Genomic DNA, 24,143 nt, shown 5'->3' on the forward strand with positions numbered 1-24,143 from the left:
GAGTTTACGAGACAGTCATTTACGTTAAAGGTCCAAATGCCAAAGGAGCGCATCACTCTTTTTAAGACTTCCCATGATATTCCAAATAAGTTACTTCCTTATTCTCCTAGGGTTTAAAATTCCTTATACAATTTCTGCCTTTTTCAACAGGATACTGAGAGAATTAATTCATTAAAGCATTGAGATCATTTGAAGAATGGAAGGAAACAAACTGCTGCAAAAGGCTAGTACAATTTGCTAAAAATTGGTTTTATTATCCCGCTTAATAATGGGATAATGCACTTGAACAGCAGAGAATTTTGCAGTGGATTATTCAGAGGGAATTGTTTTGTGCAGATCATTTCTACATTAATATTAAAACCTTCTTGGCCTAGAGATACTTCAATGTAATGGTTATATGCATTTCTATTTCACGTCACATAACGTCTGCTTATAACGCAATGCTGTGTCACTCAAAAGGTGAGAAAATTAATAAAGTCATTTTTAGAAGCACTAAATACTTTAGAAAACAACACTTCATTAGTATAATCACTAAAAAGCGTGTGATCACAGTACCAGCACCTTAGAAGACAAATTTCAAGCCTAAAATCTCACCTTGTACATATACACGTATATATGCATAGAGAGAGAGACAGGCACACGCGCACACCCCTATCTCGGAAGGGTTCCCAAGGAGCACTGGTGAGGGTTTGGAACAGCTCCTTCCCACCCCTCCTCAGAAGGAGCCACCCTTGAAGCAGCCCAGCCAGAACGACAGTGCTGGATGGCAAATCTGCAAGGACTAAAGTCAGGCAGCTACCTGGAAAGAAAAAGGATCCTTCATGGTGTATTTATAAATGCTAAATGGCCTGGGAAACCGCTGAGAGATTTCTCATGCTCAGATCCTCATTTTCTCTTGCGTGGTCATCCCTGGGACAGCTCTGGAAAACAAGGCAGCCATTTTCTCATAAGCTGTTACACTCGCAAACCAGATTGAAGTGCTTGATAAGCTGCTGTTCTCTTCCGTGCCTGCAGCAATCGGAGGGGAAAAACAACCCATCACCCACAAACAGGTACAACCACAGCCATTTCTGTACTTGCCTGGTATGAGTCAGGGCGCAGATGGGGCCGGGGGAGGGGAGGGATGGGGAGGCCTGGATGCAAACACATCAATATGCATGGCGAGCGCCTGCCCTAGCCCAGCTGCCGATCCCACGGTTCGTCCCTGCAAAACCTTACGGACCTGCAAAATAACGCTGCTTCCCCGCCGTTCTGCGTTTCTAAAAATGAACCGCCACTGTTAGAAAAGACTTTGCTTTTGCAGAACCTGCGGGTCTAGGGTACTGCCTTGTGCGCGGTGTGAAAAACGCCTCCAAGCCCTGGGGTCAGTAAGGGAATAAAATGATTTTAACGTGCAGTCGGCAGACACCCCCCCCCCCCCACATGTGCACCTGTATGCACACACATACATGACGTAATTTTCGTAAGCAACATGGCTGTAAGTAAGCTCGCTCAAATAATGTTATGGGACCAGACTGTCAAAACCACTAAGCAACCCAGCTCTGTACAGTGTACAAATATGGATATTCAAAATTGCTAATCGCTTCAGAATATAAAGGTCTGTCCCCACATGTAAAGCAAGAAGCCATGACACCTATACTTACATTTACTTCTGTTTTCTATTATAATCCTCTCTCTTGTCATTTTCATAAACCTCCCTCTTTTGCAGCAGTGTTTTGAAATTTGGCAGCGAGAAGCCCTGAGTGCAGGGAGATGCCTTTCCAGTCCCATGCAAAATGTGTTCAGACTTAGCTATGCTCAAAACTGCTGGGGAAAAAAATTCCCACTTCGGTTTTGTCAGCAGAGACTACTAAAAACCAGCTGCTAAAGTCCCCCACTGCCCCATGCGTGCTGCCTGCCCAGCCCTGGCTCTTTGTTCCAACACGAAGTCGGGCTCCAGCCAGCCCCCAGCCGGCAGGCAGCTCTGCTGGCTCACCCAGCCAGGCCTGAAGGAAGCCCAACTGGTGGGGGACACATGCCCCCCCCCCCCCCCCAATTTGGCCACTTCTGATGGCTTTTGCTTGGCTGGCGTGAGCGTGCTGCACAGGGCTCCTTCTCTACCCGGAGGCTGCGCACACAGAAGGTGATTCCTGAAGCCGCGAAGTCCCCATGCCTCACGCTCGGTTTGACCCACAGACGTCTGGCAGACCTGCCTGGCTTGGCTCTCTGCTGGTGCAAAGGCACATTTAATTCATTACATCCAACTCGGACATCTCTTTCGGCGGCTGGTCCACAAGAGACAGCGGTACAATCCTACTACCTAAGGTACTCGTTTAGGTCAGCTTTAAGGGATTTTGTCACGTGGGGCCACTGGCCAGGAATCCCAAACCTAGGACTGCTGTCAATACTGTGTGTTTTTAAGCACTACACCTAGTAGGTTTCCTTTCTCTACAGAAAATAGTACAACAGCCAAGGAGATGACACATAAGCAAAAATGCTATTAAGACTGTGGAGACCCTCAATATGAGAAAAGCACACCCGAGCTGTCAAAACCTAAGGCATCTCCTCTCACTTGCTTCCTCCAGCCAGAAGCACAACCTTGCTCTGACCTCTCCCTTCCTACCACCTCCCTGGGCTCCAGGCAGGTCCCACCAGCACCCGCTGCCGCTCCCACACTGGGAAAACAGCAGCAGCTGAACTCAGGCAACGCTAACGAGGACATTTCTTGCCCTAGTGCCTGCTCCAGCTCTTGAGCGCAAGCATTAAGTTTGCCCCTGCAACCTTTGCATTTTGCACTTTCGCACATGCTTGCTAAGGCGGTTGTTAAGTCAAGGTGGTACCCAGCCCATGGTACCGAATGCTGCGAACTGTAACTCTTTCCCAAAGTTACTACATTACTTTACACCATGCTTTGCAATGGGGCTATTGTAAAGGATGGCAGTACACACCAGAGATGACTCTCGCTAGCTTTGCAGAACCTCAGTAAGACAGAAAGTCCGAATAAACACAGGTAGAGCACCCATACTTCAAACACGGGATGTCCTCATCAGTCACCAAAACTACTGAAACGTAGCCACCATGTTCTACATGAATAGCTGGTGAAGAACACTGTTGTTGTGCAACCATTGATTTTTACTGGGTAAAGTAAGTCTTGTTTTTCTGCCAAGTATACGTGCACCAAGGCATTTTTTAATATCTTTTATTTTGGAATGCAGGATAGTGTAAGTTTAAGAGTAGAAAGTCTCCTCGCTCCACTAAAATTCAAAGTATGTAAAACCACAGCTCTATCAATCATGCCATCTGTGCTAGAAATGCCATTCTTTTCTTTTTTTTCTTTTTTTTTTTTGCCACAGGACTATTATATCATGTGCAGGTGGCAATGTCTAAAAATACATCACAGAAGATATATGTAAAACCAGAAAACTCCTCTTCTTGATCAAAACAGTAAGTAGAAATGAACCTATGCTGATTGAGCTCGTACCTCTTGGCACTGGAGATTTTCTCACTAGACCTGGAACCCTCGTGCTGCAATGCAGTTCCCAGAAGGGAAACGCACAGCTCCTCACACCCGTTTCATACCATCAAACGAGATAAAATGGCTTGATCTCTTCCAGGAAGGAAGGAGTTTGGTGGTGGAGCGAGGAGTCAGACAAGCACCATATGGCCAGAAAGGAGGGAAGACAAAAGCGAGGGCCGAGCCACCTCTCTCAGCAGCAGCAAGAGTTACGTTGGCTCAGCTGTGTTGTCTAATCAAGTATTCTAAATCAATTAAGACTGAAGCCAATTTGTACACATGAATCTTTGTATTTATAAATGAACCTAAATATTCCACAGTAATATTCCATACGGTTTAACTCCTGTAGTACATGGACAGAAACCAAGGACTGGCTGAGCTCATTAGCCATGAAAACATGCAGTTTTATCAGGCAAGCTTTTGTCCGGCAATACAAAAAATGAGCAGTGACTGAATGAATGCACCCCATCCCACCCTATAAAACAATGGTCCCCAATGCAGGAATGTCAGTTAATGTCAATTAACAGTAAAGATGTTCTCTCAGTTGTTTGGAACTGTCACCAGGTCCAAGCTCCAGCCTGCTGAGGTATTTCTATAACAACAACATCATGAGAGAGTTTATTGACATCAGTCATCCGCTGATAAGACCACCAGTGTTTGTAAATAATTCTCACACATCTTCCCAGAATACTAAATTTCTTTCTCTGCCTGGAGAGCATTTCCCCAGGTTTTTATTTGGGCAGTGGTCTCAAGCAGAGGCACGGTGGCTGCAGACACCCACTGAGGTAATACTCCGTGCATGCCTATCTCGCCTCTCCGCACAAACGGCTGAGCCGCTCGTCGTTCAGTGGCCCAGGATGGCGATTTATAGCCTGTTCTAGGCAGACCAGATCTGGCAATGGTTTGCTTTAAAAAGGTGCACAGCAGAGTAAAGCGTTTCAGCAGTGACTCAGCGTTGTGTATTAATAGCCAACCTAAGCTTATTTAAGACCCTGCCGCTCCCATGTGTCAGGGACAGGGGCTGGATCAGACCGTTGATCTGACTGGAAGCTCACCTCGCAAATAAAACCATTTTTCAGCACTGCGCAGTGGCATGACGACAGGGCCAACAGCGCCCAGGGAGCAGGAGCACAGGTCAAGGGGAAGGGGAGGGAGGGCAGGACAGGCCTTTCTGGAGCTGCTGCGTTTGGAACGGCTCAGGTCAACTGCAAAGACTTGGATTCCCTTGGCCCACAGGAGGAAGCAGAGGCCAAGGCTGCTGAAGTTGTGAAGAATTGGGCCCCACATAAGTCTTTATACCCACCATGCAAAGTGAATGCAACAGAAAACAGTGTTTAGAAGAATCTTGTATACTCACCCTGCACACGCATAAATACCCATGTGCAGAAATGAAAAGAATCAGCTGCTGGTATATGCTTTTGGTCAAATTGGAAAGCACAGGGAGGTGAGAAATAGAAGAAGTCACCACAATCTGATTAGCTGTGTAATTAAGACTAAACTGGGAGATCAATAAGGGAAACTATAAGGAGGTTTTTTTCAGCACAGTACGCCGGAGAGAAAATGGGAAATCTGGTGGAAATCTAATGGGATAAAGTAACAGATGGTAGGTAGACACCCAGGGGGCACGGAATATGTTTAAAGATGATACTGGCTAACAGTATGATTAAGAGTGTATGCAATATCACAATGCACTGAGTTGAACTAGAATGTAAGTAATAAGGCCATAAAAACCTTAATATTCTAGGTCGGAGTTACATACTTTTATAAACACTTGCAAGACAAATAGGAAGAATGCTTACAAAAAGGCTCTACCCAACACAAGTATCTGGGCTATTTAAGGGAATGGCTCTTGACCTTGTCTTGAGAAATGTGGCAAACAACTGCCTACAAATATGACACAGGATACCACAAAGAGGACAAGCAATGAAGTTCATCAGCAAAGATACAACAATAAATAATGGACTCACTGTACAGAAAAGAAAACTTGAGTTACATTTCTGGAAACATCTTAGAGGGCAGAACAAGCTACCAGTGGAGCTGTGCAAACCACTGTCATCTGGATGACCTGAACCTACCTGACAGTACATCATTCTACCAGGCCTGTAAGGACTCTGAGGAAAAAAACCTAGATCAATCCCCATCCATTTTTTCAAACACAAGTACATCAGTAACTTCCAGCAAAATCTTCCACATAACCCAGTGTTCTTCCAGTTGGTACGCATGCAGGAGTATGGATTGCAGTCTATAAGCTCAACACACAAGCAGGTAAACTCAAGGTGGCCTCTCATGCTCAGGCAACACTTTAAATTTTCTCTTGGGTACAATCAAGTTTGCTATACCAGTCTCATTAAACTATGGTGGTCCTGTGCCTTCCAAATATTTGCCAACAATTAAATAATACCTATAAACAATACAGTCCAGCTGCAGAACTGCTTATGTCTCCATAAAATAAATAAACATTATATATAAACTCCAGATATATACAGATAGATGGATACATACATACATACTAGAGTGTTAAATGGAGTAGATGTAAACAAATGATATAAAAAGATATAAACCAATGCTGCATTATTATAAGCCAGTTATTTATGTAGATTTATTTTAAAATATGTCTGATTGCATTCATAGCACTGATGAAGAGAACAGTAATGCACTAAACATCATTAAACACTTAAACTAAAATTCCTCCTTGATCGTCCCTTCACAACCACTTTGATTCCACTTTGCCACCCAGGACAAGAATAACTGCATGACTTGAAGGTCAGAAAATTCCTACTCCGTTATGAGAGCAAACAAAATAATTTCCAAAAGCAGAGCCCTCTCCCATGCACAATCCTGCTTTCAGCTCTCCCATCTCCAACTGGCACTAATTTAAATTAGGGGACTGGTAGCTTTAGCACTTCAGCTGGTATCAGTTACCATTATATCATGCAAAACACTCCCTGAAGTAATCAGGAACCAAGCTGCTTATGGAAATAGCGTAAAAACCGCACCAGAAATGAAACAGAAGCCAGTATACAGCAGAGACATAACCAGCCCCTCTATAAGAAAAAGAGATTTAAATGGGCAGCTGCACGCTGCATCAGCAGAATTACAGCCATTTCTGTGAATGGTTTTAAGGTGCATAGAGAGGTCACTGTCTCCCATAGACTGGGTTACTGCAAAGCCAATGGATAATACTACAGCAAGGAAGCAACTGGGTACTGGACTGCCTTAAAACAGCTGAGGAGAAATAGAATAAGCCAGAATGATGCTGACTCTGATGCAGCTTCAGAGCAGGCATCGTCCTCTGATTTACTCACAGCTAGCTCATGAAAACTTCGCAGTGTTTTTACAACCATAGAATCCAATAAACCAAGCCCCAAAACACAGATTTTTTTATCTTAGTCCAGGAAAATGGTGAGAGGTAATGAGCTTGGGCCCAATGAAATGTGATGTAAGGAACCAAAAAGAAACACACACTTAGGAAGCTGAAGTTTTAACAGCCACCTTGCACTGTTGTGCTTGTGTCTGTTCTTGGTATCCCACCTAAATGGCTTTTGCCCAGGAACAAAGTATTTTGTTTTAAGGATGCTTAAACAGGTACTTGTCATATAGGGCAAGGTTGCTCAACTAAGGAGCCAGCTAAAGTCATTCAGGGCCTACCTTACACGTACTGAAAGGGCAGATATAGATAGGCTTCCTGGCACCCTTCCATCCTACAATTTCCTACTTCTATTACACTGATGATTCAAATCTAATTTTAACAAGCAAGCAAGCCTTATGCTGTCAGCAACCATTGTTCCAAGACAGAAGGAAAATACTTTAAACACATTTCCGTGCCTTTCAACATCTGCATTTTTGTATTGCCTTTGTTCCTGGAGAGGGGCACGGAAAAGGAAAATAAGGGAAGCACTTCCCAAGGTAGGGAGCTAAGATATCAGTGCTGTCACTTATCATTTCCTAAACAAGCCTAATTTTTCGAAACAAAACATGGGTAGCAGAAGGGTATTATTAATTTAAGAACTAATGCTTTGAAAGTCTAAAAAACTTGCTACAGTAACTAAGCAGGTTTCAAAAAAACATTCCCCTAAGATCACATAAAAATAACGGGTTTTGTTTCAAAAATAGAAAAACATTTTCCACATCCTTTGGTAAAATTGAGTCCTACACAGCCATGTTTTTTTTGTTTTAATAACTAACTATATGCATCTCTCTACAATGAAGTCTGTGTATAAATGAAACTTCTCCACCAGTTTAGAAAGAATCTAAAATTTTCCTTGACTGTACAGTATCTCACAAGGAGACCACTCACCATGTTTCTAAGCGTTGCCCTAAGAGATCAGAAAAAGCAAAAGAATTTGAGTATTCTTTTACCTATTTTCAGATGGCCTTCAAAAGCAAAGTCAACACAGAAATGAAGAGCTGAGTTCATTAGTTGTACAGCAAAAGAAGTCATCCCATATAATGTGTATTGGTAGTGAGTGATAAATTGCAAGGGGCAAGATATTCACCGAGCATAATTAGTTCAGAAGATTATTATAGAAGAAAAACATAAACATGGTTCCAACAACCAAGGATAAGACAACAAGCATAGAAAAGTCTTCCTGACAAGAAGAAACAGCCCTGTTTGTTCTGAGTTACAGCACAATCAAGTTAGCTATGTGGCACATACTGCTGTTTGTATCATATGATTTTCGTAACTTAAAATGGAAGATTAAAGCCACCTGCAGGTCTCCTAAACAATAAAAACGCTATACTGTGGTGCTGAAATATGTAAGGTGCTTCCATTACCTCGAATTCACATCACAGAAGGTTATTTATGCATTGGAATGGGAAATATTTAATAGCATTTAACACTCTTAACAGGTAAAGAAAATACTACCTCTGTAACACACTGCCTTGTTTTCACAGCCTCTGTAAAATACACTGCTATACTGTTGACTGAACGGCAGTAGTCAAAACATGGGGGATCAAGTGTTGCAGTCCTCTTAGACATTATGGAACCTGCGCAAGGTATTTAATTTGATCTCTTTGTTCAAGTCAGTGGTATTTGCATTCATTTACATTCAGCAAGTTATTAATGTAAAAAAGCTAAGATTCTTTCATTTCTCCTTTTCTCCCAGACTCCATTTGTTCTTCTGTAGAACTATTGCCATAAATAAAATGATGCATTTAGACTGGCTGTGATACTGCCAGCCAATTTCACTGCAGATAAAGGTCAAGGAAAACTTTACTAAAAACCAAAATAACATTTTTTTCCAAATTCTCTATATAAAACATCAGTGCCAAGCATTTAAGTAAACTTTGAACATCGGTCAATCGTTACTGGGCTCCTACGCGGGCTGTATCTTTTATCTCCCATAACAGCAGCACTGGGCAGAAGGCATCATAAGTGTAACTTTTGGAGCAGGACAAATTACTGAACTATTTCTTCAGTTTCTTGCACAGTAACTACTGTGTTGCAACTGTTCTCCAGAAACATACAACCATCATCTCAGCTAAATAATCTGCATGTATAAAAGCCCTAACCTTAACCGAAGACCTTCATAAGCATGAAGACAAAAAGAGACCAGTACATTACCTAACGGAGTTTCCTCAATAACAGAAGTTTTGAAACTCAAACATGCAATTCTTGCATTACACTTAACTTTGAAACATTGAAAGAAATCTGTATTTTAGAAACTCATCTGAACAGGTGTAAACATTTCAGCTAATGGACAATTCCTCATCTCAATTTTAACAATTTTCCAGCTTTATAATAGCTATGAATATTGGGGGAATAACAAAATCTGCTTCCTGTTTGAATTCTTCTACCTTTAGCTTATTTCCAATGCATCTTTTTATTTCCGTAACTTCCGAACAAAAGAGCCTTCTCATATCATAAAACTTCACACCCTTATTACCAGATGATGACCAACTCACAATTTCAGTCTCTATTTGACAAAACAGATTGGATTTTATCAGTTTCTGACCAGAAAGATGAGCTCCTCCAGAACTCCCAAACTCTCTCCCCAATACGTCCAAACACTTTGAGCTTCAGGTATGAGTACTGCCCCTCCATACTACATAAATATCATACATTCTGTATGTATAGTAAATACACTTTTTATTTGTTAGTCTTGCAATCCTACATCAAAACATCGTATCACTGAATGGTAGATTTATGTGCAAGCTGTACACTATGGCCACAGAACACCTCAAGATACACAAATAACAACTTCTGAAGGAGCTTTAGATATTATGGGCTTGCACAGATCAAAACAAAAAGACATCACTTCGCTATTCCTTATCACTATCTTTACAATGAGTAGTGTAATGTGAAATAATGAACTGAAGAGCACAGTAAGAAAACTAACATCTAAAATCACCTGGAGATCTGGAGTAGGAAAATGGGAGAAAAATGCTGGTATTTAGTTCAGAACGAGGATGTTCAGAAACAGCACGATACAGCTTTTTCCAGTGACTACAACTGGAACCAGTAACTGCTGGATTTGCTTACAAATTCAGCCAGTGTTTTAGGGACAGGACACAGGACAGGCTTCTGCAAAACTAGGCAAATACTTAAGCACATGTTATTATCATACAGTATTAGCAAAGACACAGCCCTGTACATCTGGCTTCAAAGCACAGGAGATGCTGCATCCCCTGCTTTCCTCATTGTAGACGTGCACACAAACCACTTAGCCTATTTTGGACGTTTAACGTTGACTAGATAGAAGTTCCAGAGACAAGAAGGACTTGGGATTTAATGCAATGAAAAGGAAATGTAGAAATACAAAGGGAAAGTAGCAAAGAGGTATTACTTGGGAACATGCAAGATATAACAAGTTTGGTACCAAAAAAAAAAAAATTAGTGATAAGGAAGGAAGGAAGGAAGGAAGGAAGGAAGGAAAGAAGGGAAAAAGTGCACTGAGCTGTAAGTGAAGCAGGAGAAATTATGGGCAGGCAAGCTACATAGTAGAATTTAACAAAGAAAAGCATCAGAAATCATGCTAACAGAAAAAACATACATATCCTCTATAAATTTAGGAGGACCTGGACTCCTGAACCTCCTGGTTAAATGAAGGAGAAGTCTCTAAAAAGCAAAAACTTGAAGAACTGACTTTTGAGTAAAGACTGAGAGATAAATTTGTACAGCTGAAAAATTGCACAGTGGGGCAAAGAGAAAGTGGGGTAATAGTTTACAAATATCTACAGGGGGAATCTGCATAGCAGAAAAAGGAAGACATTTTCTATCAGATATGGAAACCGAAGAAGGAGTAAATGGAAAGTTTTTTTTTTTAAATGGAAAATATTGAGTGACTAGCAGGAAAGGCTTTTTGGAGGGGAACAACTGTTGGCCTGTGAAAAAACTGCTATAGGGAATACTGCAAAGCTACCGCTGGGCAAAATAACACAAAATGCACTGATGGGAACAGTCCTGTATCAACACGGAGGAATGCCTCGAATGATGTAAAAGACCACTTCCCAGTCTGCCTATCTATACACTGTGCATACCGTAACTAAGACATATTACCTGAAAATTTGTGCTCCCTTTTTAATATAACGCTAATGTACTTTATTACTGATTTTAGCAGACTTTAATAGGAGGAAGCATATATTCAATTATTTTATTTCATGCTTTGAATACAAATGGCGAGCATCTACACTCTAGTTTACTGCTTCTGGCCTCGCCCTCTCATAAAAAAAGCACTGGCACATTTTAGAATTCAGAGCGGCCCTCCCCAGCCCAGCCGCTCTCTTGGCTGGTTTGCTGGGATCTATATATCCAATCTAATTATTTTGATTCCCATTTCCAACCCTATCAGTGGTGCAGTGGTGCAAGAAATCAAAATGCCAGTCTCCTGAATGTGTTAGAACCTAAAAGCTAACAGCTACTCATTTGCAGAGGCATCGTTGTGTGGCCCAAAGCCCCTGTCATCATGCAATTTATGTTCAGTGTTCTGGATGTGACTTGAGAGGGGTTTCCCAGCGTACCAATACTGAGCATTTCATAGAATGTTTCAGATATGCTACAGGTTGTTGCATCATCTTGTTCTGTCACAGCATAACTGACTAACAAAACCCAGTGACACTTCAGTTTAGATTTTGTCTTCTTAAAGACTTCCTTAAGTCCTTGTTATTTTTCCCTTTGTTTTCTTAAAAGGGAAAAAAATAGCATCATACAAGCTTATCTTCCCTTAAGTGATCAGAAGAGAAAGTCAGCAATACTCCTGCCAAAACACCTACTATCCTCTCAAGTCAGGGGGATCATATGTTGCTCACTAGCCGAATTCCCTTGGGGGTCTTTTCCCCGACTATATGCTTTCCCCCTCTTGAATTACAGTCTTACTTAGATTACTAATGCCTCTGCACCACCAAAAATATTCCCATTCATTTCCACAGCTTTTACAAATATGATAACATGATTTGTGTTTAAATATAAGCATCACCGTTCTACTTTTTATTATGAATATCATATGTTTGGCAAGCTGTCTGACCTTCCTTATGATGATGAATGCCGCAGAAAACAATTTGCTGTATCTTTAAAGAAATGGCCAATTCAATTACATTATGCCAGAAGCTTTCAAATCCCTCTCTGCCAAACGTCTTTGCTATATCCTGCCACAGACAGCCCATTTGTATTCCAGCACAGTAGGACACTTGTTTTATTGAAGCATACAGTTCTAGTTAGGTACTATCAACAGAGCACTATTTCAGTTCTTCAGCTCTGTGTTCCTTCCCACCCCCTCTAACCTCGGTTATTAGGATTTTCAATTTTACTGACCAAACGTGTATGCGTTACTAATTACATGCACGAAATCCAGTAGTTATCGACTGCTACAACAAAATACATTAGTGACCAATTACAGGAGTTCTTGGCAGCAATGGTTATCATTTTAGTGGATTTAATCATTGCACTTAAAGTGAAGCTTGAGATTCCCTTTGAGATTACACCACTAATTGCTTCTGTTTTGCCAGTTACTGCATGAGCTGGTTTGCAGAAAGGATCACTAAAGATGCTCTCTAAATATCGAAAAGCAGCAAACAGATGAAGCCTCCTGTAATGAGTCCCCCTCACAATAAAAACAGAGCATCAATTCATTCATACCACAATGCCAATCTCCAATACATATCCCCCTTGTCATTCCCTCTTTCCTTCTCATTTCTTGTTATTTGGACAGACAACAGCAATACAGCTGCATTGCTGTTCACATGAATTGTGTGACATGCTATCATTTATTTATATAGATCGTGAGAATATTACACCTTTTTAAAAAAAATAATTTCCCCCCCTCTTCTGTGTTTGCAGAGAAGATACTACTTGTTATTCTTATTATAACAGAACGTTTGAATGGTCTTAGACTTTTAAGGAAAAAAAAACCCCCAAAAAACAAAACACCAACCTAGGCAAAGCACATGACTTATTACATGCACAATACCACCATAATAGGCTTCCACTAAAAACAAACACTCCCCCTCCAAAGGAATTTGTAATATAACATATTGTTCTTTAAAAGCTCACGTCTACCTCCAGATCCCCACTAGTGATGAATGATCTGGTTTACAGCCTCATAAAGCAGAAGTGTCTATATATTTTAATGTTGAAGCCAACCACAGGACTTTGGTACCTTTCAAATTTAGTGATATACTACTTTCCAAACACCAATGAAAGGCAGTGACACTTGGCTTCAGGCAAAACAAGGAGATATAATTTCATCAACATTTTAGGTCTGATCAAAATAAGTTGTCCTTCCAAAGACAGCAAGTGTGGGGGAGGGTTGCAACTACAGTTCTGTTAGCTGTCTGAGAACAAGCTATTTTAATAAAAAATTGTTTAAATAAATTTGTTTGGTTCCTTTTTATTAAAATTTCAGCTACTGGAGCTTTCCATTACTCAAACACCACTTTCCAAACAACAAAGAACCCCTCTCAAAAACATAAAACCCCAAAAATCCTCAACCAAAAATTTCTCATAAGATTAAAAAACCTTCTAGAATTGTCTCATTAAACATCAGCTTTTTCAAGATTTCAGTAGATGCTAAGTTGATACAACTCTCTAATTAGAAACTTAATTGATCTCTGAGAGAGATACTGTAGAGTTTTAAATCCCCAGACACTTCTAGACCATGAACAGCAGAGCATGATATCTTTAAAAACTGTCAGAAACCATACACTATGATTTAGAAAAATAATAACAATCTCCCTGAAATTAACTGCTAAAAGAAGTTGAAGAGCTTCATCCTACAGTATCAGCTGGCTGTAGCAACAGTGCCAGTTGGCTTCACTTCAGCCTCTAAATACGGTACAGACTATTACCTACCAATCACTGCAAAAGAACATAACACAGTACACAGAGGGTGGTGTCATGGATATGTTTCATCTTGCTTCAAACCCAGATGTAGATTTGCACAAACCCGTCGATCCTTTCAGAACACCAGGCCCAAAAACTGCTACATGCAAGATGCTCTCAAAAACAAGGCCAGTTCATTTCCATGCTTAACTGAGAAAATCTTGCCCCAGGGCACTCAATTTCAAGTCTGGATGAGAAAATCTGTATGATGCAGTAACTACAATAACTGGCAAATAATAAACTGGATAAAACACCTAAATTAGAGTACAGATCAATCCTACATTCATAAAGATATAGACTACACAATTTAATTGGATTATCCCCATCTCTTAGTTCAATAGTTCTTGGCTTCTGCTTTCCTCAAACAACAATTAAGGACAATTTTCAAGTAAAAAGTAACGTAACACTGACACAATATCTTTTTGTCAAGGCAGAAGTCACTACACCTACAAATCTTCAAGCCCAGCAGAATGACCACCTTTCTTTTGCATGGGCAAGCTCCTGTCTCATGTACACAAGCACAAAATTTAAACTATAATTCCAAAAAGATTGCAGTTGCACCTGGCATTTCTAGTGCTGCCTTCCAAATGAGGAAACGGGAACAAGACAGGAAAAGAAAATATACCCTAAATGAACAGCTGAGCTTATGTAGCACCCAAAATACAAAAGGTCAGGAAATACCTGTCTTTCATCACTGTCAAAAGCAATAGACTAAAATATGCAGAGTAGGACTGATAACACAGGAAATAAATGAAAACATTTGCTGCGTGTTAGTATAGAAGTTAAAAGAAACAAGGCAAAAACCTCTCTCAAAGGTCCCTGTTGGATTTAAAACAGAGCTGTTGAGCCAATTTTGATTTCAAAACATGCCATTATCATTTAAGAATACTGAACTTCTCTCCTTTAATAAACCTTACACCTGTTCACTAGTCCACAGACCTAATTCCTAAAACCATGCACATTGAGTGCACGATATTTGCAGGAACCAGAACTTCAGTGAGAACTACAAATACACAGGAAAGCAACCAGTTAGTTACAATGCAGGCTCAGGCATTATTTGTGATTCACTACCTAACTTACAAATCAAAGAATGATAATGCTAAATGCTGCCACGATGCATTTCTGAATGAATTTAAAGTCTTCAGTGTGTACAGCTCACAAAGCCTGGCATATTTTTAAGTTACATATTTAATTTACTTTAATATCAAAAGCAATGAGAGACTTTTGTCTACTACTCTATCGCAAAGCAATAAACACAGTAAATACTATGGCAAAATGAAATACACTTTTTTACGCAGTGACGTGACAGATACCTATTTTTAAGTTCATGCATTCAGTACAAGAATATGATTAAACCACAGCACAGATCTGGAATAAAATGCACTGATAACAAGTTTAGACCAGATTAAATCAAGAGACTCTCAAATGACAAGTAGAGTTTGTAAAATTTAATGTAGATACCAGTAAGGATATTCAACTTACCGAAGCCTTCCAAAACTAAACATAATTCTTTTAGCATGATAAATGCCAGCAGGAAGAAGGGCTCCAGCTCTGGCAATTGTTTTGGAAAACTCAATTAACTTGCTCATTATTAAAAGTATGTTACCAGTAGAAAGAAATTTTCTGCTATACTATACTTATCTGCTCATTAATATTACATGCATTTCATATATGAGTATGTATGAATAAATAAATACGTTAAATAATACAACAAAGTACCTTTTTGACTTGTAAAATAATTTATTGTAACCAGAATAATGCTTGAAATGCCAGGAAAGGAAGCTAGGTAGATAACTGAAAAATATTCTTCCTGCCTTTTCAGAAACCTGTGTAGGCTGGGTTTGGGACTGGGGACCTTCAGATGCTGAGGATGTCTGCCACATACCCCGTCAAAGCTGATGAAGAAAAGCTGCCCCGTCTTATATTAATGGAAGCTAATCCAACTATTTTAACAGAAGCAAACCCAACCAAGACAATAGCTTTTGTCTCCAACAACATGAAATAAGCATTCACCCTTTCTAAGACAACCATATTAGGCCACCATGAGGTCGTCTTCCTAGCCTTCACCCTCTGATGACCTCACAACTTAACCTGGCCTCTTCTTAGGACTTCAGTCCTGCTGAATCTCAGTGCCTTATTATGATCACAAACCAGCAAGATAGTTTAAGAAACAGAGAGGTTGTTCAAACTCAGAACTTAGTCTCAAGAAAATAACTGAAAAGGCAAAACACCAAAATACCAAGAAACCCTGCGTGTAATCTATGTTTAATTTTATGGAGGCTTTAAGGGTAGCAACAAAAAGCAAACCTACTGCAAAGCACTGAAGGCTCTATACAACATTCCCTTTAGCTAGCCCTCATACTTTTAGTCCTTTTCAATTCAAAAGCCAAGGTATTGGCTCAAGTTGCAGACTGCAATTAGGCATGGAGATGCTGAAAAATATTTAACAGTTTTAACATTTCGTAAAGCTGATTTCCAGCTAAGCATTCACTTACTCAGGTGCAAGAACAGTCAAGCTCCCCAGTTTCCCCCAGATTTTCCCTTCAGGCCAGTTTTATCCTTAGGTACCTGTGCACAATAAAAAAACAAAGAAAAAATCAATTTACATAACGCCTCATAAGTTCATCTCTTGATTATATCAACTCTTACGGCTCCAAATTGTCAGCAATTTGAAAATTCAGATCTCCAGTTTTTCTAACAGGATTATTTCCCATCAATTTGCTTAACCAGAAGCAAACTCAAAGTTTTTTTCCCTTGCGAGAAGACTGGGTTTTATTTGACCAGTTCTACATATATATTTTTTTAGACTCAGCACAACTTTAAATGAAAGAGTTTTCTGTGAGAAGCCTCATGTAAATTCAACCTAGTAGAAGGTGGGATTGCATGATTTAGGTATATTTCATCACTTGTTTTTAGGAGTACAAACAGACAGCAACACAGTCAAGGCTTTGTCAGCCACAGATTTAAGCTACCTTGAAACTGTAAACACGTGACAAGAAAATCCTACGTATTCAGTTACCACTTTCAACATTGAAAGAAGGTTTGTGTACAGGTGCACTGTCACTTAGTTAAGGAGGAGCTCAAAAAATAAAGTTATTCTACTTTCTCCTGGCACTAGTATGAATTAAAGAAACATTTTCGAAATGTGCTGTTCAACCATATGGAATCAATTTTTGCAGACATATGGAGCTCCAATTAAATAAGTGTGGCTTTGCTGACACAAAAGTCCACCTGCACATATTCAAATTTTCCAGAAATAGGCCATCTAATTTAGAGCAGCCCATCTAACAATAACAGCATAGAAAAGCAATGCGTATGATATGACACAACCACTGAAAGTAGTCTCTTTAAATAGTAATCGCAGCCTTACTTTTGACCATGGTCATGATATAACCAGGCAGGATAGAATTAGTTCCCCTAAAATATAATTACAATTATGTCAGATCAAAATAAAATTATTTTTCATCTTCTCCATCTGCAAGTAAATATATAGTTGGTAAAGTAAGCAAGGTACAGTTTTTCAAAGAGAATTTTATCAGAAGTCAACGCAAATTAAAAAACTGATTGTAACTATGCTTCCTAGTTTTTAAGTTTTCTTTGCACATTGTGCATCCAGATTTTCCCAGGATAAATATATGGACAGCATGCCATTTAAAAATACAAAAGTCAACAAACTATATATAAACATCAACATCCTCAACAACCCTAAAATCTTAAAATAAGAAAGGTGTCCGTTGAGGTGGAAACTAACAAATTTTTAAGGTAAGCACTTCAGAAATCCCAATTTTTATTCTTTAAGGATTCGGAGTTAATTGGGCCCCCTTGTTCATATCTAGTCTGACTGGCTTTTTATTAGGTGATGATGTGCAATTTTTTTCCACAGGACCCTGACCTCATTCAGTGAATACAGTAGCTAGAAGGAAAGACTACTCAAAATCTACACATTAACTGAATTACATATGGTCACAGCACAGCTCTACACTTTACCTACTCCGGGTTATTCTGTGCCATTTCAGAACAGCACTCTGAGGACAGAAACGCTAGTTCTCACACTGAGCTCCTCTTTGGAGCTGTCAGGATAACAACAGATTGCATTACAGTGCCCTGCGAGGTACGCCATACGATCCCCATAGTCTGTGAACTTAATGAAACTTTTGAATTAGAGCATTACAAACTTTAGTGTTCAATCAGAGATTCCTAAACCTCATTTATCAGAGTACCTAGTCTTATATAATACTTTAAACTGATTTTCTGGGGAGGTTGTATTCACCTGCCTTAACTAGGCAATGCATCTTTCCTTTCTTGTAGTGCACTGCCCCATTCACTTCCTGTCTTAAAAGTTTCTACCACAAATGACAGCAAGTTTTCAAAGAGCTGTCTCCTTTGCTGCAGTCTTTGTACACTTCTGGTCCAGTTGAAAAGACCATACAATTCTGAGATCATATAATTTAAAACTGTATCATAATGAGTATGTCCAAGGAAGGTCAGTTAACATATTCCAGACAACCTTAATTCTTCACCTTCCCACCTTTGCAGTGCTTGTTCTTTGTAACTCTAACATTATGGAAGACAGCTTCCTAAGCTTGGTTTAATTTCCAGCTCTTTTGAAGACAGTAACCGTGGAAAAGGAGAAGCTCCATCTTGTTCAATACAGACACCCAGAGTCTCCCTCAAAACGTGGCCACCTCTCCTTCTCATCCAAGCTGTACCTTTGCCAGTCCTGGGGACATGTGCCACCACTCCCATCACACTCTGTCATCAGGGTCAGTCTCCTGCTTCTGATCGCAGTCCTGCCTCCGTGCCTTTTTACAGGAACTGCTTCGTTCTCATCAGCTTCATTATATGATATATTGCTCCCTCCCCTCCCCGCAACCAGAATCCCGTTTCTCATGAGCTTCCAGCTCTCATATACTAGCTTTCCTTTTAATCTCAGCATTGTCTCTCAGCTTTTTGTCCCCTTCACAGACCTGTTAGCTCTTCTGCACTGCTTTTCACCTTCCAATGTTTTTTCCCACTGCTTTACTCTCCCACTCAGCCTCCTGCGCTTGCCTCCCTATCTTTTCCGTATTTCTTTTCCTGGATCCTACACCGTCTTTGTGATTAGTGTGCCATAGCCATGGCTACTATGCCTTGTGCTGAACTCAATTCCAATGGTGGGTGTTACAAGAGGTTTGTACAAGGGCTAATGAGCAGGAATACTTAATTTCAGGATCTCAGAAGAACTTGAGCAGAAAGCAAGCCAAACCAGCAGCGCTGTCCATGCAGAAGTAGAATTTTAGGCACTTAAATCCCTCACTGCTGAAAAACACAGATACCTATATATTTAGGTATATATATGTCAAGGCAGCTGTATGAAGACTTTGTGGACTATAGGTACTTCAGTCTTAATGTTAGATTAACACCATATACTCCTTTCAATTTTTTTTTAAAAGTCATTTTACACAGAACCCAAATAAAGTTAGATAAGAGCCTAAATCTCAATCTAAACTCAGTCTCTGTTTCAGTTAACACAGTTCCTAGTACTTCTTTACGCCATTCTTTCTGAAGACAAAACAGCCCTTGCTTCAGTGAAATACATTAAGTATTGGGGGGGGGAGGAGGGAGGAATGTTTTTTAATTAAGAACAGGGTTTTCCAGGCACTGTTTACCAAGGATAAATGTTCTTATCTTTATTCCACTGGAAAAAAAGTAGATGATAGCATACCTTCACCTATTTTCTTCACAAAGTATAAACCAACCAAAGACATCTTCCTGTCTTGTCTCAAACATCCCTGCTTTTTGTGGGGGAGGGGCTTAAGGAGGTTAAGGCTGAATTTAAGATGATTTTATACAACCACAAAATCACGGAATACCAGGTTGGAAGGGACCCCAAGGACCATCTGATCCATCCCTTCTTGGCAAAAGCACGGTCTAGACAAGATGGCCCAGCACCCTGTCCAGCTGAATCTTAAAAGTGTCCAGCGTTGGGGAATCCACCACTTCCCTGGGGAGATTATTCCAATGGTTGATTGTTCTCATTGCGAAAAATTTTCCTCGTGTCCAATCGGCATCTCCCCAGGAATAACTTGTACCCATTACCCCTCGTCTTTTCCACCTGGCTTCTTGTAAAAAGGGAGTCTCCATCTTCTTTGCAGCCACCCTTTAAATACTGGAACATGATAATAAGGTCTCCCCTAAGCCTTCTTTTCTCAAGGCTGAACAGACCCAGTTCTCTCAGCCTTTCCTCATATGGCAGGCTTCCAAGTCCTTTGATCATCTTTGTGGCCCTTCTCTGGACCCTCTCCAGCCCGTCCACAGCTTTTTTGTATAGCGGGGACCAAAACTGAACACGGTATTCCAGGTGTGGCCAGACAAGTGCTGAGTAGCGTGGGATAATGACTTCTTTATCTCTGCTGGGGATGCCCTTGTTGGTGCAACCCAGCATCCTGTTGGCTTGCTTCGCCGCAGCAGCACACTGTTCACTCATATTGAGCTGGTTGTCCACCAGGACCCCCAGGTCGCTTTTCACAGAGCTGCTCCTCAGCCAGGTAGATCCCAACCTGTGCTGCACTCCTGGATTATGTTTTCCCAGGTGCAAGACCTTACACTTGTCCTTGTTGAACTTTGTAAGGTTCCTGTTGGCCCACTCTTCCAACCTACCCAGGTCTTCCTGCAGGGTGGCTCTCCCTTCTGCAGTGGCCACTTCACCACTCAGTTTGGTGTCATCAGCAAACTAGTTGGGAGAGGCGGGCTTCCCCAAGATGTGAAATCATAAAGCAAATTAAAAGACATTTCATTTACTGCATAAGTCCTATTTTCAGAATAGTTTCAATATTTGGGTTGGTAACAATAGGGTTTGCATCAACAAAATATGAACTAAAGCAACACAAACAGAAATCAGAAGTATATAATAAATTCAAATATGATGAGAATTTCATTAAGAACATTGTTCCTACCTTTGAATATACAAAAGTAGTTCTTTGGATTACCTCTTGACTTCACTCTTATTTGTAACAAGCATCTTTTAAAAAGAAGAGGTAACACAAACCTTAACATAGATTAGTATAGGTTAGGTGATCTCAGCTTCTTGGTACCAAAGAAAACTAACAGCTAGCTGTAGGATTGTTCCTAACATGGATTTACATATCAGTATCCTAAACCTGTCAGCTCTCACACTAATCTGCCCTTCTACCTCACTTTTTCTCTTCTTGTATTTTATACGTTCTCCTATCCCACACAACTCCTCCTCTTCCATTCATCTCCCTGTGTTTTTTTCTTCCTCTTCGCCGTAATTTCCTCACCAAAATACAACCCAAGTTTCAAATGATGAAGAATGCAGTCAACTTTCTGCACAGTATAATCAGTACTTTGGTGGCACAACCCATATGCGCCGCAAATGCTGCAGGACCTTTCCCTCAGCTTTAATACAGTTCAGGACTGGTGTATGAGAGATGAATATAAAGCAAATTACTAAATTGGTGTAAGTGAAAAATTCAGATTAATCTTTCACATTATCTTTGCAATTAACTTCCTAAGATTTACAATCTTGTTTGATGTAACCTGTAAGTTGATTGCTCAGAAGACAATAGTTCTGGAAAAATAAAAATCTACAAGGGTCACACTGGATTTAAAACCAGACCTGTCATTAATTGTTATCCTGAGCTTATTCTCAGTGTTATTCCCTCTTCTTCCAGCCCCACCTCATTCAAATACACACACTGTCACATTTTCATGGCACACTTTACATGCCATTTTGCTTCATGTGCCGATCAACTTCCCCATGCTTAAGCCTTGCATTTCTTTCCCATTTGCTCTATTTCTAAATTTGCACTATTTCTAAACAGTGCAAAAAGTCACATAGCTTTTCTTAATTTTTTCTTCTGAGACACTACACTTCCCCTTCTCATGATAATAAAACAGTAGTCAGTCACATTGCTCCTTTTCTCTAACAGAGCAGCAGATCCAGGCTTCCCTTCCATCAAATGCAACTCCGTCCCTTCAGGGTGACAACAGCGATCTCAGTTCTCTCTTGTCTACCTTTGTGCTCTGCTGCCGTCCAAAATCCTACTCCTCCCAAACAACTAATGGGGTCTGTTCCCGAATCCTCCAATGTGCCACACACTGAAATACTCAGGAGGCTGACCAGTGTGTGTGTGTGTGTGTGTGTTTGCAATTGCATGTGAGTGAGCAGAGGCAGCCTCCCCTCAGGGTAAAATACTCACATACAGCTTGGGCGTTTAAGCTCTAGGATCCTCAGAGCCTGTAATAACATCTCTGCAACGGAATCTTTTTGATTTAAAAATCTCAACCTCTGCTGAAATGATGTAGATTCAGTGGAGAAAGCACATACCCCTCCTACGCTGCTACTGTATTACTGAGTGGCCGTTTAATAATAGCGTACTTTACTTAATAAGTAAAGATGAATGATTCAGTGCTAGAAGGTGTCTGCTAAAGAGGAATTTCTATTACATCTTGATTCTTCCAATATTGAAACTAAAAGGAAAAAATAACTCTCTGATTTATCTGAAATAAAGACAGTAGACTGAAGTTACTTTTTATATTTAAATAACAAATTATGGATAATATTTATATACACTAAAACAAGGCAGCCTTTCAACAACCTTTTTCTGTGTCTGATATATAAAAATTAGGTATAAATGTAATATCATCAACAAACACAGTGTTTACAAATAAATCACTTATTCCTCTGTTGAGCCACACTGCGTTAAGTACACTTTAATGCTGAAAGTGGTATCTGATTTTCTTTATTTAACCCCAAATGCAACAGCAAAATAAAAATGTTCAAAATACTTCGATCTTGCTGATAAGCGCTCAGCATTGAAAGGTACATGTCAAGATAATGTAAGATGGTATTTATTCTTATTTCTTCTGAAGAGTTCTCAGTCACATGAATGTATTTAATGCTGTATTATCTCTTGTTCTTCAGTTTCGTATACTGCCTGCTGGTGTTGAAGGTAAAAGAAGATTCAGTTATCCTGACTCCCACCACCAGTATGGGCTGATCCTGCAAATCCACCACTGTCACATCCCATGGAGGAAGAAGGACTGTCAATATGAATCATGCCCTTGGAACTAGGCTTCAAAACCTAAATAATCCAATGGCTGTAACTCACACAGAAGCCAATTATCACTGGTGATCCCAGACATTTCTCAAAAGCTGGCACTCTGAGTCTCCCTTATTCATCAGCATGTTCACACTTGTTTGCTAGTTAGGATAAAAGTAACGTAAATAGCTGTAACTATTAGTAGTAGATTGATGCTGAATTTAAAAAAACAAAACAAAACACACTGGTAAACCTACCAAAATACCATAAAACGAATTTCAGTATTTGCCTCCACTCACTTTAGGAAACCCTTTTCCTCTGTTTATTTTCTCTTCCTGCTCACAAGTTCCTGGCATCCCATGTACTGCAGCGTTCACATTCTAGTTTCCATCATCAGTGACGTGAAAAAACCACTTTGTTCACCCACACATACTTCTCCTTGCCAGAAAGGTCAAGAGAATCATTTACAAACGGTCCACCATTTTCCCCCCAAAATTACCCATATGAATCCAAGAATCACCCCATCCACGCCTCATCACGTTAACAAGTGCCTGTGCCTCCCCAAAGCCCGCCAAGACTGAAGGAAAATAATGATTCTTACCATCTAATGGTTTCCCAGCACGGAAAATTTACCAGTATAATGGTGACAGAATCATACACTGCACTAGTTTAAATCTTCCATGAAGGGGTCTGGTTTGGTTTGGTTTTGAATAAATAGGTTTTTGGCTTAACAACCTTCATCCAAAAGAAGCCCTGCTCATCTTCAAACATCTTTCTTGCTAGAATAAGACAATTTTAGCATGATTGCTACAGCAATTACAGTCTGGCTGATGCTAGTTAACTTGCGCACATAGACAAGTCCCAGAACTTTTCAGCAAACAAGTGATCCGGGTTTATACTTTGTACAGCCTAAAGCCAATATAGTTAACATTTCTTTGATCCTTGAGCTTCACACTTCAGAAAGCTGCAGGAGAGAGGAAGTGCTGGAGGGCTGGTAGTTTCAGGAACCATTAATTATAGGAACTCATCATGAAGGGCATTGCTAGAAGTTCGCTTCAGACCATCTGAAAGTATTAGAGATAATCCAATGGTTTAAATATAAACGGCGCAGTTGCTGTCACACAGCTGTCCATGAAAGACAAGGTCTCAGTGCATTTTCTTCCACATTGACTATCTGTAAGGTGTTAAGAGGAAAGAAATTTACCATGGTATAAGCCCCTCCCATTAAAATGTATTCCTTACCATGTTTTTTGTGTTTGATCTCAAAGTAAATGATAAACCACATCCA

The 24,143-nt window shown here is 40.1% G+C and overlaps 1 protein-coding gene and 1 long non-coding RNA gene across 4 annotated transcripts in view; one reads left to right on the forward strand and one right to left on the reverse strand.

The window, feature by feature from the left end:
• TBL1X (transducin beta like 1 X-linked) overlaps window positions 1-24,143 on the reverse strand; it is a 203,188-nt gene that overhangs the window by 129,342 nt on the left and 49,703 nt on the right. For both annotated transcript variants that reach the window (XM_069770431.1, XM_069770432.1), the window contains exon 2: window positions 16,307-16,379. The gene's annotated coding sequence lies outside the window, so the exon portion shown is untranslated. The remainder of the gene's footprint in view (window positions 1-16,306; window positions 16,380-24,143) is intronic.
• LOC138681955 (uncharacterized) lies at window positions 758-8,248 on the forward strand. 2 transcript variants are annotated; one of them, XR_011322192.1, is made up of 3 exons: window positions 758-1,052; window positions 3,353-3,423; window positions 3,594-8,248. It is a non-coding gene; the product is annotated as an uncharacterized lncRNA (long non-coding RNA). The 2 variants fall into 2 exon arrangements; XR_011322191.1 differs by having other exon boundaries at window positions 3,353-8,248.

This window comes from Haliaeetus albicilla, chromosome 25 (assembly GCF_947461875.1).
Source record: "Haliaeetus albicilla chromosome 25, bHalAlb1.1, whole genome shotgun sequence".
Taxonomy (NCBI): Eukaryota; Metazoa; Chordata; class Aves; order Accipitriformes; family Accipitridae; genus Haliaeetus; species Haliaeetus albicilla.